The 14,739-nt window shown below is 39.0% G+C and overlaps 1 protein-coding gene and 1 pseudogene across 4 annotated transcripts in view; one reads left to right on the top strand and one right to left on the bottom strand.

Annotated features, from left to right (window-relative positions):
* The window catches only part of TBC1D4 (TBC1 domain family member 4), a 208,838-nt gene that overhangs the window by 136,741 nt on the left and 57,358 nt on the right, over positions 1-14,739 (bottom strand). The window lies entirely within an intron of this gene.
* On the top strand, positions 10,579-12,184 carry LOC307104434 (ubiquitin-like FUBI-ribosomal protein eS30 fusion protein; annotated as a pseudogene). The gene is made up of 2 exons: positions 10,579-10,665; positions 10,988-12,184. The product of its transcript is annotated as a ubiquitin-like FUBI-ribosomal protein eS30 fusion protein (transcript).

Here is a 14,739-nt window from a genome sequence, read left to right as displayed (position 1 = left end):
TAGTACATAAAATAAAATCCAAACTCAGTTCCTCCTATTGCTAACATCTTCCTTTAGCATGGTACATTTGTCACAATTAATGAACCCATTTCAGTACTTCATTACTAACTAAAGTCCATGTTCAATGTCCCTAGCTTTCCCAAATGTCCTTTTTTTCCTGTTCCAGGATCTCTTCCGGTATACCACTTTTATATAGTCATGTAAGTCTCCTTAAGTTCCCCTCAGCTGTGACGATTTCTCAGACTTTTCTTGTTGATGACCTTGACAGTTTTGAGGCCCAATCATCTGCCACTGTGTAGAATGTTCCTTTATTGGGGGTTTTCTGATGCTTTTCTCATGATTAGACTGGGGTGATGAGTTTCAGTGAGGAAGATCACAGAAGCGAAGTGCTAGTTCTAACAACACATTTAACAGAGGGCATTGAAAAAAAGAACTAGAACACAATGTTAACAATAATTTACTTGGGCAATGAGGTTCTGTGGGTAACTCTTTTCTTCTCTCATTTATCTAAATCACGTTTGAAAATATTTCACTAAAACCATTTTTATGGCTGTAAAAAGGAACACCTAAGGGAAAAGCATGGAGTTAAAAATGGGACAATAGCATAAATATGTCCATCTACTGTCCCTCCTCCCATACTCAGAAACGGGGTGGCTACCTTTGTCTACCAGCTGCTGCTTCTCCTCCGTGTCACCAGCAGCCGTGCAATTGATTTGACAGCTGTTGAATGACTTCTAGGCACTGGCACATCTATTTAAGCTAGAGACAGAGAAGGGCAAACTATATGAAGAGGCTTCTTTTTCCCTGACATCTTTCTTGCATACAGGCCAACACTGAATACCCTTATGAATACAAAAAGGGAGAATTCAGCTCGTTAAAACTCTCACCTATATGGAGAGAATTTCATGAACTAGTAGGTGAAAAAATAGAGTTGCAAAATAGTATAAATAGCATGATGCAATTTTTACAAAATGATATTAATAAATTCATCTCCAGTAAATCATATATATGCATTTGTAAGTCTAGAAGGGTATACATCACTCTGTAATTTCCTAAGGGGAAGGAAAATTTAAAGGAAAGTTGTTTTTCACTTTTTATACTTTTATATTATGTAAACTTTACTGTAAACATCTTCTATTATTATTTGAGATTTTTTTTAAATAGAAAAGCTTTAAGTCAAAAACTCATTTACTTAAAAAGTTGAATTAAACACCATATACAAAATTAGTCACAGTTCCAAAGAGTGAATCAAATAAAGGAAGTTTCGATGCATTTCAAGCATGGCATACCAAGATTACAATTCTTCATTTACCTTTAAAAGCATAAATGCCATTTTGGGGTGTTTTGTTCCTTTGCTAATTGAAAATAAAAGTAGTCACTTGTAATCCTTGCACATCTCTCCCCCCAGCTATCATTATTTTAAGAGGGATGTTCACGACAAGCACTAACATAGGGCGATAGGTTTCTCAGCCATAATTGAATTAGTTCACCCGGCCTTTGGAACAGCTGCAGTGTCTAAAAGCATCCAACTGTGAGGGTGATGCTACATGCTCCTTTGCTTTTTAACAAGCTGATTTGACACATGTGTCTCAATAGAATCTGTTAAGAAATCCATCCCGGAGCCCAACCCAGAACTGTAACTCTAATCAGGCTCACAGCCACTCAGTACTCCTCATTTTATTCACATTTCTTTACTTATTTCCCACATCATTGGGTATCATCTGGATTTGAAAAATGGCAAAAGTACTCAAATTTCCACCCAACTCAACTTCTCTGAGTCAAAGCCTTGCAGGCCTTTGTTACAACACAAATAAATGTGTTGTCTTGAACAGCACATTTTATGCCTTTGTCCTTCATTTCTATCTCAGCACAATTTCATAAAACTAAGTGTTGCAAAACACAGAGTACCAAGGAAATGAAACACGGGAAGGGGAGTAATGCTGAGGATAAAGGGATCAGCAGGATTTGGCACATCACTGGAGCTGGCCCAAGGCAGCCCAGAAGCAGTTTCAGAATACAGGAGAGCCTGGAGAGAATTCACTTGTGTAAAATATACAGTTCTATTTACCAAGTTTTTATGGTTCCTAGGAGAGTAGAATGAACAAAACTGATTTATTAGAGAAACAAGGGAGCTTAAGAAAGACCAGGCAGTTTGCCCTGTATCAGTCTGGAAGGTCCTGGGTGACATGACTTTATCTCATATTACGTGATTTGTTTACCACACGGAGGCCTTGGTTCCAAAAAAAAAAAAAAAAAAATCTAAGATCATGGCCTTCTGGGACATAGACCCAGAACCTAGGTGTCAATTAAGGGTCTACCAATACTCATTCAGGTGCATGTGGAACCCAAGCAACCTAGATCATCAATACCTAGGATACTAGACACTTACAATGATGATATCATGTTACAAGTTCTTGATACACTGAGGCAGGTCACACAGCTGAGTAGCTGAACGAAGACTTCAGCAGTTTCTGATCTGCATGTGTAAGGAAGGAAAACACTTTCCCAGAACCCCTTTATGTCAACACTGGTAAGTGGGTACTAGCTATAAGTTCTAGGTCACTTCTAGTTAACTGACTAATATTTAGCTGGGTGTCAATTAATGCTTTAGCCTATGCTAGGTTCTGGATTTAGAAAGATTAATACACCACAGGCTCTTCCCTAATCTCCAGGAGGCTATCCTCTGTTTCTGTCAGACCAATTCCTTCCAAATCTCTTCCTCAAGTATGTCTGAAAGATTATACTTTTGAATTCTAGAACGATGGAAGCAGCAATGGACGCACATTAAAAGAGAACGACCAAAAACCATGGACAATGCCACAACAAAATTAGGCGAGAATGTATCCTGAAGAATCCCAAAATACAAATGTTTTGGTACAAATCACATACTGAATACCTACAAGACCCGCACATTCTCTGTGCCTCTGAGGAAAGAAAGGGAAGCAACAGGGTGCCTGAGGGGTCAGAGCATCCATCAGGTCCTCACTGAGAGCCTGGCTGGCCAATTGGAGAACAGCAGCTGAACTGGAAGGCTTCTGTCTACTCCAATACCAGTACCAGGCGAGTGAGATGGGCCCAAAAACACATCTCCCAGTCTACACTCTGGAAACTGCTCCCCCAAGACTCATATTTAAGATAGGAACTCACAATGATAAACTGCTGGGCACAGAAGCAAACTTGAGCAGAACAGGCAAAATAGGGAAAAAAGAAACAGACGATTCAGATCAAAGAGAAAGAGGGGAACAAGCTAGGAAATCTCAGAAAATAAACTACATATTTTTAACAGCTTTATGAGCATATCACGTACAAACCATAAAAACGCCTTTTAAAGCATACAACTCACTAGTGTTTACTATATTTACAAAGTTGTGCAACCAGCACCATTACCCAATCTTAGAACATTTTCAATACCCCAAAAAGAAACTTACATCTATTACCAGTAACATCTCTGTAGCCTTGTCCTTCCCCCACTTGTCTATAGTCAACTGACCATAAATGTAAAGTTTTATTTCTTTACTCTGAATTCTGTTCTCTTTATGTGAGTATTATACTATCGTGACTACTGCAGCTTTGTAAATTTTGAAATTAGGAAGTATGAGTCCTCCAACTTTGCACTTTGCAAGATTGTTTTCAGATTTCTGGATCCCTTCCCTTTCCACATAAATTTTAGGATCAGATTGCCAATTTCTGCAAAAAGCCAGTTGGAATTCTGATAGGGACTGCATTGTTGTATGTAGATCAACTTGACAATGCCATTTTGACAATATTAATTCTTCTAATCCATGAATATAGATGACTTTCCATTTATTAGCCTTATTTTATTGCTTTTCAGTGATATTTTGTAGTTTTTAGTGTACAAGTCTTATACTTCTTTTGTGCAATTTATCCCTAAATATTTTATTCTTTTTGATGCTGTTGTAAATTAATTGTTTTCTGAACATAATTTTTGGCATGTTTATTACAAATATATGTAAATGTGTGTGGACATATTATACTCTTATGTGTGTGTATTTTTAAGCTAGAAAAGTACATACCAGAATCTTACCAATGTTCAAGGTATAGTGATGGCTAGTTATGGGCAATTTTTTTCCTCTTTGCTCACTTTGTTTTAATTTTTATCTATAATAAATGTGTACAATTTTTTCAAATCTTAAATTTTTTATTAATGTTTAAACAGTGTGTTTTCACTTCTGTCAAGAAGTTGATCAATTGCTTTAATTTAAAGACTGGGTTCACAATCATTTTGTAATTCCATATCAGTTGTCTTAGCAAACATTCAATTATTTTCCAATGTGGATTTATTTTAAAATACTCATTAAGGTTTTTCTCCCCTTCAATATATTCTAGTTAATAATTTAAAGTATCTGGGCTCCTCTTGAATTTTTGAAAATTGGGTTAATTCACTTAAGTTTGATCCTTGGAGAAGTTTCAGAACAGAAAAAACAAAATCCTAGACACAATTTTATAGTACAAAAACACAAATCTCCTTAACAGATTAATATTTTGCTGCCAACAAGCACCTTCAAAAATTTGGTGAATGTTGTCTGCAATCCAAGCTTCTTTTTATACATTTATATAACATCAATTAATAAATTATGCAAACCTTTTTCTAGATGGCTACAAAAGTTCCTTCTAAACTTAGGATGTTAAGATAGTAGTGTCACTTTATACTTGTCCTGCTATCACCTCTTGAGAAAATAAATCTGAATGCAAAATTTTTAAATGTTCTGATCCATTTCACAAAGTTATAAAGCATTTACTCAACATCAGGAGTTTTACATATGTTCACCAAATTCATGTTTGTTTCTTTTACCCTGACTTGCCGTATCCCTAAAACTCGGCTGTTTATTTGGTACAAAGGAAATAACAACACTCTCGGAAAATTGTTGTGAGGTTTAAATAAGCTGTCATATATAAAGTTCTTACCACGGTGTACGCTCATGATAATCCCTCAGTAGATGCTGGCTCTAGTTAATATTTAAATATTTTTTCAAAGCTTTTCTATATTATGCCTATCTCCCCCTTTCATACTAAAGGTCCCTATGCTTTCCATCTGTCCTTCATCGTCTGCCTAAACCACACCCACCATAATGCATAATTTAAGTGTGGACACACCTCAGTATACTATACACATGATAGTCTCCTTCTCCTCAGCTGACCCTTAAATATTGCAACCCATAACCCCAGTGAGTTATGCCCCAAATAAAGTAGGAGCCAATGAAGACTAGATGTCAAAACTATAAATAAACTCTACATGTGCTATATTTGCTTAAGAAGATGGTTCATGGCACATGGCTCAGAAGAATGCTGCTACGTGATTGCAGATCTACAATTGGTTACCAAAATATTAAACACCTGTCTTTTTTTTTCTTCTTTTTTTTTCAGAAATACTACATGGAAATTAAAAGTGAAAATAGCCCTAGCGGGTTTGGCTTAGTGGATAGAGCATCGGCCCACAGACTGAAGGGTCCTGGGTTCAATTCTGGTCAAGGACACGTACTTCGGTTGCAGGCTCAGTCCCCAGCCCCTGTTTGGGGCATGTGCAGTAAGCAACCAATTGATATGTCTCTCTCTGTGTGTCTTTCCCCCTCCCTTCCACTCTCTCTAAAACTCAATGGGAAAATATCCTCAGGTGAGGATTATTAAAAACAAAACAAAACACGTGAAAATAACTATCTTACAAATACCAAAAAGGGGAAAATGTACACCCTACATTCTAAGTATAGTATAAAATATTTCAACCCATGTCAAATGCCAGATACTTCACACAAACCATAGATCCAAGAGGCAAAAGCTGTATCAGATGAAGTCAAAGTTGCCGTCACATTGTGCCACAGATATTACAACAAATGACTGAAATGATTCTCTTCTCCACATCTGTTCCTTTGCTTTACTGAGCTTTAAAGGCAAGCATATGGTAAATATGACAATAACCCAATTTCTAATGCCAATAATTATAGTGAAATAAAATACACAATACCAAAAAATAAAATAAAATACACAATTCTATTCTTTCCACCTTTTCAATGTAATATAATGAAATAGAGCTAGGTACCACTTAGTATGAAGCAGGAGATCTTACGTAAAATTCAATTAATAGTATCAATATTATAATTGATATAATTATACACAAACTATAATATATCAATAAAGGCCTCTACTCCATAAAGCCCTTAGGATCCCTCTCAAACTCACAAACATTTGGAGGAAAGAACTTCTCTCAAAAGGCCTAAGTGGTAGGAATCACTTGGCCAAAGGGTTTTACTAGAACAATGCTGAAACTGTTGTTTGAAGCTGTAGTAACAACCCCTACTTATTAAGTCAGTTAACCACAGAATGTGTACAGAGTCTTTTAAGACTGTTAGGGATCAAAAAACACTACCTGGTCCGGCTGACATGGCTCAGTGGTTGAGCGCTGACCGATATTCCCGGTCAGAGCATATGCCCAGGTATGCAGGAGGCAGTGGATCACTGATTCTCTCTCATCATTGATGTTTCTCTCTCTCTCTCCCTCTCCCTTCCTCTCTGAAATCAATGAAAACATAGTTTTAGAAAAGTACTATCTGCATTTGCAATATTAACTCTATTTTATCCTATAAATTTTCATAAAGCTAAGCACGAATCATTCAGCTTGCCTGGATGTATTCTCTGGTTTTGACATAAGATAAGGAGGATTCTAGGCCTAGGCCAATGGACAGTCCTGACTGAGTTCTGGACAATGCCACAAAAATAGCTGACATTCTTAGAAGTCTCAATAAAGAGCACATAAATCTCCTACGTACAAAAATCTAGGGCTGGCAGAGGGAGAGTTCTCAACAAAGCAAAATACAAGGTGAACTGCCTACAAAGCTGGACTGAGAAACCCAGACAATATCCTATCAGCATGAGGAGCCACCCATTAAAAGGTCTGTACTGTGCTAAAATGAATGGAAGTACTTTAGGAACATTAATCTAACCATGAGTTAGGTCAACCAAAGGCATGTGCACGTTTGCTTCCTGTGTGGGAAGGGTGTAGGGGCGTGTGGAGCGTGAGGGTGGCCTGGTAGGAGTAGGAGTGTAGTATGTGTGTGTCGGGGAACAGAAAATAAAAGAAGGTAGACCAATTAGAATGCTGTGTCAATAATTCAAATAAGAGGTGTTCAAGCTTTAAACCAAGGACTTGGAAGTGGAAAGAAGAAATGCATTCAACGTCAACCATGTGAAGATTTTTTTTAACACAGAAGTAGAAAGGGGAAAAAATCAAAGGTAAAATGTGAGGTTTGGGGCTAGGTCACTGGATTATTGCCATGAACTGAAAAGAGGATGTCAAGAGAAATAGTTAAGACTTCAAAAGTTGAATTCATTTTAGATATACTGAGTTTGGAGTGACATAAGCCATCCAATCGCAGCCAGCCCTGGTGGCAGGTTTGGTGGGAAAAGTCCCAATGACACTAGAAAAAGTATTAATAAAATTTCCCTGACAGGTGATTAAATCATCTTCAGAAACAAGTTTATTAAGCCATTTTTCACATAGGCATACCTATTCAGAGCACTTCTAATCTCAGCATTGTTTACTGTAAGGTTAAACTGTGCTTGTGAACACATAAATATTAAAGAACAGACCACCCAATGCAGTTCGGCCAACAGTGACAAAGTGTGTATCACATTATTTAGCTTTGAGTATTTTTCTTACATTCACTGGCTTTTTTTCTTTGCAATTATTCTGAGAGGAAGACCACACTGTTTGGATCAAGGATATACTGGTAAAGGCTGGGCTAGTGAAAGAGGAACATTTCTTAGATTAAAAACCTTTACTTGATTGCTTCCTGATATTTTATGGTTTTGTACAAAACCACCTGAACCAAAAACAATCTTAACTTTTAATTCACGCTATTTCTGGCAGCAACGTGACACACTCCACCAGGGACTGAGGAAGACAGCAGCTCACATAAGTATCAAGTTCCTCCTAAATCATTTTAAAGAAAAGCATAACTACTTCCCTTTTTATTTATAACTAAAATTAGGAAGCATATTGCTTGTAGAAAGCAAACTCATGAAGAAGCTTAACAAATACTAAGTACAAAATCTTGATCCAGAAATCAAAATGGTTACTCTTTGAAGTAAATTCTGTGGCAGTCTTTCCTGTATTATCTCATACCTAGGAAGTACAATTTGTACAAATGCACCATACTAAAGTAAAATTTTAACAATAGGGGAAACTGGGCAAGTGTGTAGGAACTCGCCACGCTATCTTTGTAACTTTTCCATCAATTTAAAACTACCTTAAAATAAAAAGGTTATTTTTGGGGAGTGGGGGAGAGGAATCACTGTACTTCTTTTTACTTAAAGATCACGTTTTGCTTAATATTATAAACCTAGCATCTGTTCAATAAATATGCATTGAACAAATGGGTGAGCAGCTCTGTATCATTTGCAAAGGTAACTGAGACCTGATGACAAAAATCCCACTTCCCTCTAACTTCCAAGCTCCCACAGCCAAGGAACTGAACGTTCAGGAGAGAAAAAAAAAAAAGACTCAGGACGCTGTAAGAACAATACACAAAAAACACAAAGCAATGTCTTTCCCTTTCTCATGGGCCCCTAGAAACCTACTCTGTCAGGCTACATCTTCCTCTGGCCCGGGATTAAATCTAAAACAGGCCCAAATTGTGTGCCAGGTATTGGATAATAAAAAGTCCCTAAAAATAGCCTCAGTTCAGTAATTAAATACCCAGTCCACGTAAAAACCAAAGTCTGGACTTCATTCGAAGTTCGGCATTGCCTCCCCTTGCTCTGGCCTGCTGCAGGCACAGAGCCTGCAGGGTGTCTGGGGCAGGAGGGCAGGCTCGCTTCCTCTCTTCCCTTGGACAGCCGATCTCCCCGGCCTCCTAATAACGGATACACAGCTGCTTCTGGCCCCCTCAGGGGAGCTACAGGGGCAGCGAAAGTCATAACTGCCCTGAAAATATCTGGTGGGTTTGCTGTGCAGATGATCAAAGCTGACTGCTCATCCTTGACAAGCATGAATGCACCTTCTTTGGACGGTCACTTACAATGTCACAGAACACCTCCCGCAGTGGGAAACAGTCCCTTCCTGTCCACATCCTCTCCTCTGTCACTGGCTGTATCAGCCAGCTCCTTCCCTTTCGATTTCTCTGGCATGACTGACTCACGGTCCGCTTGCTCCCCAAGCTCCAGGGCACACCTACGAGGCTCTCTTTGCCACCTTCTCAGCAGGATGGGGGGGTTGACGGAACACTAGCCGCATCATCTCCTATTTCCAAATCTCCTTTCAGCCTCAGCAGCCTCATTGACAGGCTGGAGGTGGGTGTGGAGCTGGCATCCCCAAACCTTGGTCCTCACCCTGCCCTGAGCAAGTCCTGCTTAGGAGGTGCAGCACTGTGCCTTGGACCATGAGAGTGATGGGCGCTTAGGACCTCAGCTCAAACAGAATCCCATTTTATTATCCTCCTGACACTGTAGCATAGATAGAAAATCAGAGCCATGAAGATGAAAACACTGTGTAGTTTCAGAATAGGATGCTGCTTCTAGCTTAGGGGATGGGGACAGGCTGGATCAAAGGCCTGTCTTGGGCCAGACCTTAAACTTGTGGAGAACAGGAGTGGAGATGAGGCAGAGGGAGAGGGACACATCCACCGAAATATACAGCCTCCTTCAGGCCTCATCTGTGGCTTCTTCCTTCCGATAGTTGGAATTAATACATGAAAATCTATTTTAACTGGCAGTATTTATTCTTTTTTTTATATAATATATTTTATTGATTTTTTACAGAGAGGAAGAGAGAGGGATAGAGAGCTAGAAACATTGATGAGAGAGAAACATCGATCAGCTGCCTCTTGCACACCCCCTACTGGGGATGTGCCCGCAACCAAGGTACCTGCCCTTGACCGGAATCGAACCTGGGACCCTTGAGTCCGCAGGCTGATGCTCTATCCACTGAGCCGAACCGGTTTCGGCAGTATTTATTCTTATTCCAGTGATTCGTGAGCTACCAATCCTTGTAAATAAATGCCCCAGATGGCATCTTGTTTTGTTACTTTTCAGTTCCAACTCTGCTGACAGATAAGCTCAGAAATCAGTTAGATTTTTAGGTTCAAAAATTGTCAATTATGAGTTATGTGACCTTGAGTACGTCACATTATCTCTTCCACATCTGTCAATGTGATAATAACACTGACAACATCATAGGCTGGTGCCAAAATTAAATGGACATATGTATAAATCATAGTATATGGAATATAATAAAATACCTATAAATGTTGACTACTATATTTTTATTACTGCTATTATCATCATCATTATTGTTAAAAATACTAAAAATTATATTTCTCCTGGAATCATAAAATGTTAGACTTGACAAAGACTAACTTCTGAGTCATTCAGTAAAATTCATTTTAATTAATTTCCCAATTTTTAATTCAAAGTTTGAGTGATAGCTTTTGTCACTGTCAACACTGAGCCCCAAAATGTAGTACTTAGAACACCAGAGTATTTATCCTTACGGTCTATTAGGAAGTCAGAACGTTAAGAAAAATTGTAATAAAAGGTGTGGAAAAACCAATCTAAATAAGAATCCAGATGGAGAGACAATTACTTCTCATGCCAGAAGGGGATGAATCTGGGACAGTTACGTGGATCAAGTGGAATCTGAGCTGGGCCCTGAAGGTAGGTAGGAATCTGCCAAGTGAACAAAGGGAGAAGAGAATCCTAGCAAAAAGTAAACATAAAAAGCAATTAAAGGCATACGTTTAGCTATTAGGTCAAACCTTCTTGCTAATTAATCTAAGATGTGGCCTTTAAACCTTTCCCAAATATCTACTGTACCAGTTATAAATTAAATAAGTAATGGAGATGTATTATACAGCATGGTGACTAGAGTTAATACTACTATATTGCCTATTTTAAAGTTGCTAAGGGACTAGATCTTAAATATTCTCATCACACACAAAAAATCTGGAGAAGCCACAGTTCAGTCACCAAAAAATAGCTTTTTGTCCGCGCCCAGGAGCCGCACACCCTCGAGGTGACCGGCCAGGAGACGGTGGCCCAGATCAAGGCTCATGTAGCCTCGCTGTAGGGCGTCGCTCCAGATCAAGTCGTGCTCTTGGCAGGCACGCCCCTCGAGGATGAGGCTGCCCTGCGCCACGCGGGTGGAGGCTCTGTCCACTCTGGAAGTAGCCGGCCACGTGCTCGGAGGTCAAGTCCACGGTGCCCTGGCCCATGCTGGAAAAGTAGGAGGTCAGATCCCCAAGATGGCCAGAAAGGAGCAAAAGAAGACTGGTTGGGCCAAGCTGCAGATGCAATACAACAGACAGTTGGTCAGCGCTGTGCCCACCTTCGGCAACAAGAAGAGCCCCAATGCACATCCCCAGTGGGGGGTGCGCAGGAGGCAGCTGATCGATGTTTCTCTCTCATCGATGTTTCTAACTCTCTATCCCCTCTCCTTTCCTCTCTGTAAAAAATCAATAACATATATTAAAAAAAATAAAAAATAAGAAGAGCCCCAATGCCAACTCTGAAGTACTCTGTGATCCTGGCTCTCTAATAAAGCCACACAGCCCCGTCCAAAAAAAATACCTGTAAGTATGTATGGTGATGGACGTTAAGCTGACTTACTGTGGTGATCACTTTACAATATATACAAATATCGAGTCATTGTGTTGGACACCTGAAACGAATATAATGTTATATGTCTATACTTCAATAAAATTTTTGATTAATTAATTAATTCAATTTAATAAAATACTTGCTTTCTAAATATTTACTTGACAGTATTTCAAGCAACGTTAAATTAAATGAAAAAATATAGATAACATGAATACACGGTCCTACATAATTGTTCATAATCTGACTATTATAACTTGGATATTCTAATTATAAATAACTCAAGGCGCTTTTATAGTAATTCAAATTTGAATATGACCTTTACTTAAGCAGCCCCTTTACTATGCAGCTAATTTTACAATTCCCTCAGATAATTGCTTAAGAAAGTTTCGCTGGAGCTTATTTTGCTAGTCAAGTTCTGTGGAAACCTAAGGGGTGATTTGAAGCAATCGTCTGGCCTCTACCACTCTGTCCTCTTCCCATTCCAATACTGGAGGGGGAAAAAGTTGACGTTTCATTCAGCATTCCCACATTCTTTCGCTTGGATTGCTACATTTTAAAAAAAAAAAAAGTGTGTATCTAGTTAAGATCAGGGATTTTACCAACTTTTTAGATTTACTAGTCTATTACCAGCTTTAAGAAAATATAGACTAAAAGAAGGGCAAGTATCTCAGTTCAGATTAAGCACACCTCAAAGTTATATGAAAAAAAGCTATTAAAATAATGTTAAATGAGGAAAAAAATCTTCCAAATATTCTAACAGATATATTTCTTAAATTACAATAGGAAATGAATGAGAGCCACCACATGGTAGTAAAGGGTTTATCACAATTTATAATCTTTCGAAGATGAGACAGAAGCAGACATCACAGCTAACTGTGGTCTCCCTGCCATGGCCACCTTATATGTGCTGGTACATTTGGGCCTCACAGACTTTATTAAATCCAAAAACTCTCTGCAGAGTGCTTCCTGTGTGCCTGGTACCAATGCTACATGCTATAGGGAATATAAAAATATATTATATGATACAGCAGCTCTCCTGCGGGGGGGGGGGGGGGGGATTCATATATACAGCCACAGAATATCAAATATGATAAACCCTAAAAAAACATGATGCCACTAGCACAGATTACAATTTCTGGAAGGATCAGAAGACCTCATGCAGGAAGAGGCATAAGAGCTAGATTTTGAAAGAAAAGCAGGATTTCACTGGGCAGAATTGGGAAGAACACTACAGGAACAAATGCAAAGAAAGAGGAGCGAGAAGAATGTATTGGAAGAATCCAAGTTACACATTTTGACAGAGACAGAATAGGCCAAAGAGCCTCGGTCTGAGAAATTCCTCAGTGGCAAACTAAGAAGTTAATGCCAAAAGCTTCCGGAAAGGGGTGGGGGGTGAGCACTGGGCAGGGCAGTGGAAACGGGAATGGAAAAAAAAGAGAGAGAGAGACTTCTCTTATTTGAGAGACACTTGACCCCAGGGAAGTTCAAATGAATGAGGATCGCCACTACTCACCAGCTGCAGCTAGCCTTCTAATTCCACAGCCTTGCAAATTCAGAGCCGTAGAAGTAGTCAAATTGATGTAGTTCATTTATTATGTTCATAAGCATGGAGTCAGCATTAGTTTTAGATCTTATAAAGGATGAATTTTTTTAGAGTGCTACTTTGAAAAAATAATCAACAAAATGTCCATGTAGGTATCCTACCTTTTGTGACAGAAACTACATGGGTCTCAAGTGAAGATTTGGTGAGACAAATAAGCAAGACATTTACAAGTACTTAATGCAACCTGAAATGCAGATACTCTATTTTCAAGAAGATAATAAGGAGGAATCATAAGCAGATCACTATTATAGGTTCCTGGAACATAATCCGACATAACAAAGAGTTTCAAATAACCTCACACAATTATGCCTTGTGAGGTCCTTGTGAATTCTACCCAACAATACTTTAAGTCACGTCTAATATAGTGGAATATGCCGATGCCAAGAAGACAGGAAGAGTACAAACAGTCCAAGAAAACATAAAAGCAGGAAATCGGTCAGGAAGAAGGAGAGAACAAATTCTAGAGAAGAAATGTAGCACATATAAGAGGTGAACAAGGCCTTTAGAAAATGGAACCTGAATGAATACAAAATGCAAAGCAGTAGGAATGATTTAAGCAGATTTATACCTGGTTATTTTTTTTAAATATATTTTATTGATTTTTTACAGAGAGGAAGAGAGAGGGATAGAGAGTTAGAAACATCGATGAGAGAGAAACATCGATCAGCTGCCTCTTGCACACCCCCTACTGGGGATGTGCCCGCAACCAAGGTACATGCCCTTGACCGGAATCGAACCTGGGACCCTTGAGTCCACAGGCCGACGCTCTATCCACTGAGCCAAACCGGTTTCGGCTATACCTGGTTATTATTAAGAGCCTGACTTTAGACATTCCAAGATCAACAAACAAAAACATCTTTCTCCATTCACAACTTAGATGCGTGCTTATCAACAGAAACCCTACCTACATGTTCAAAACGAAGCACTAATAAAAATCTTGGAAAGCTTTGCCACATTTGCTTTCCAAGTGTCCTTCAGAGAAGCAGTAAACTGGGGGGCAACGGGCGGCACCACCACACCACAGGTATCTGAGGTGCTGCTGCAAATCTCATGATGACATCAACGACATCTCAAAACAATGAAAGAAGCCACCTTCTTTCTCCACAAAGACTTTTCTTACCCCTTTGGCCACATTAATCTCTCCATCCTTGGAAACATCACTGTAGTTGGTTTTGGTCTCACAGACCCCATTTCCAGTCTCCCGAACTGTGTGATCTTATCCCCCAACTGAGTTCTCAAGAGTCCTCAGGGACAGGAGTCGGGTCACAGTCCTCTTTGCAACCTCTGAGGGCCTGGTATGAGTCCTCAGGACTTTCTTGTAGAATTGGAAACTCTGTTACCAAATTTTTCTTTGGAGTATATTTACACATGCTTTCCTGTTACAAACTGTTCTATAACAAGAACTCCAGAATAATTATTTTTGCTAAGAACAATTACACTTCAAAGGAGCACTCATGGTTACTCTATTGGTTGTGTGTGTAGAGTCTTGGAAGCAAACCATGACATGAATCAGCATATTACAGACTAAT

This window comes from Cnephaeus nilssonii, assembly GCF_951640355.1.
Source record: "Cnephaeus nilssonii genome assembly, chromosome: 8".
NCBI lineage: Eukaryota > Metazoa > Chordata > Mammalia > Chiroptera > Vespertilionidae > Cnephaeus > Cnephaeus nilssonii.
The sequence above is the reverse complement of the archived record's forward strand: the minus strand, read 5'-3'. Positions and strand labels throughout refer to the sequence as shown.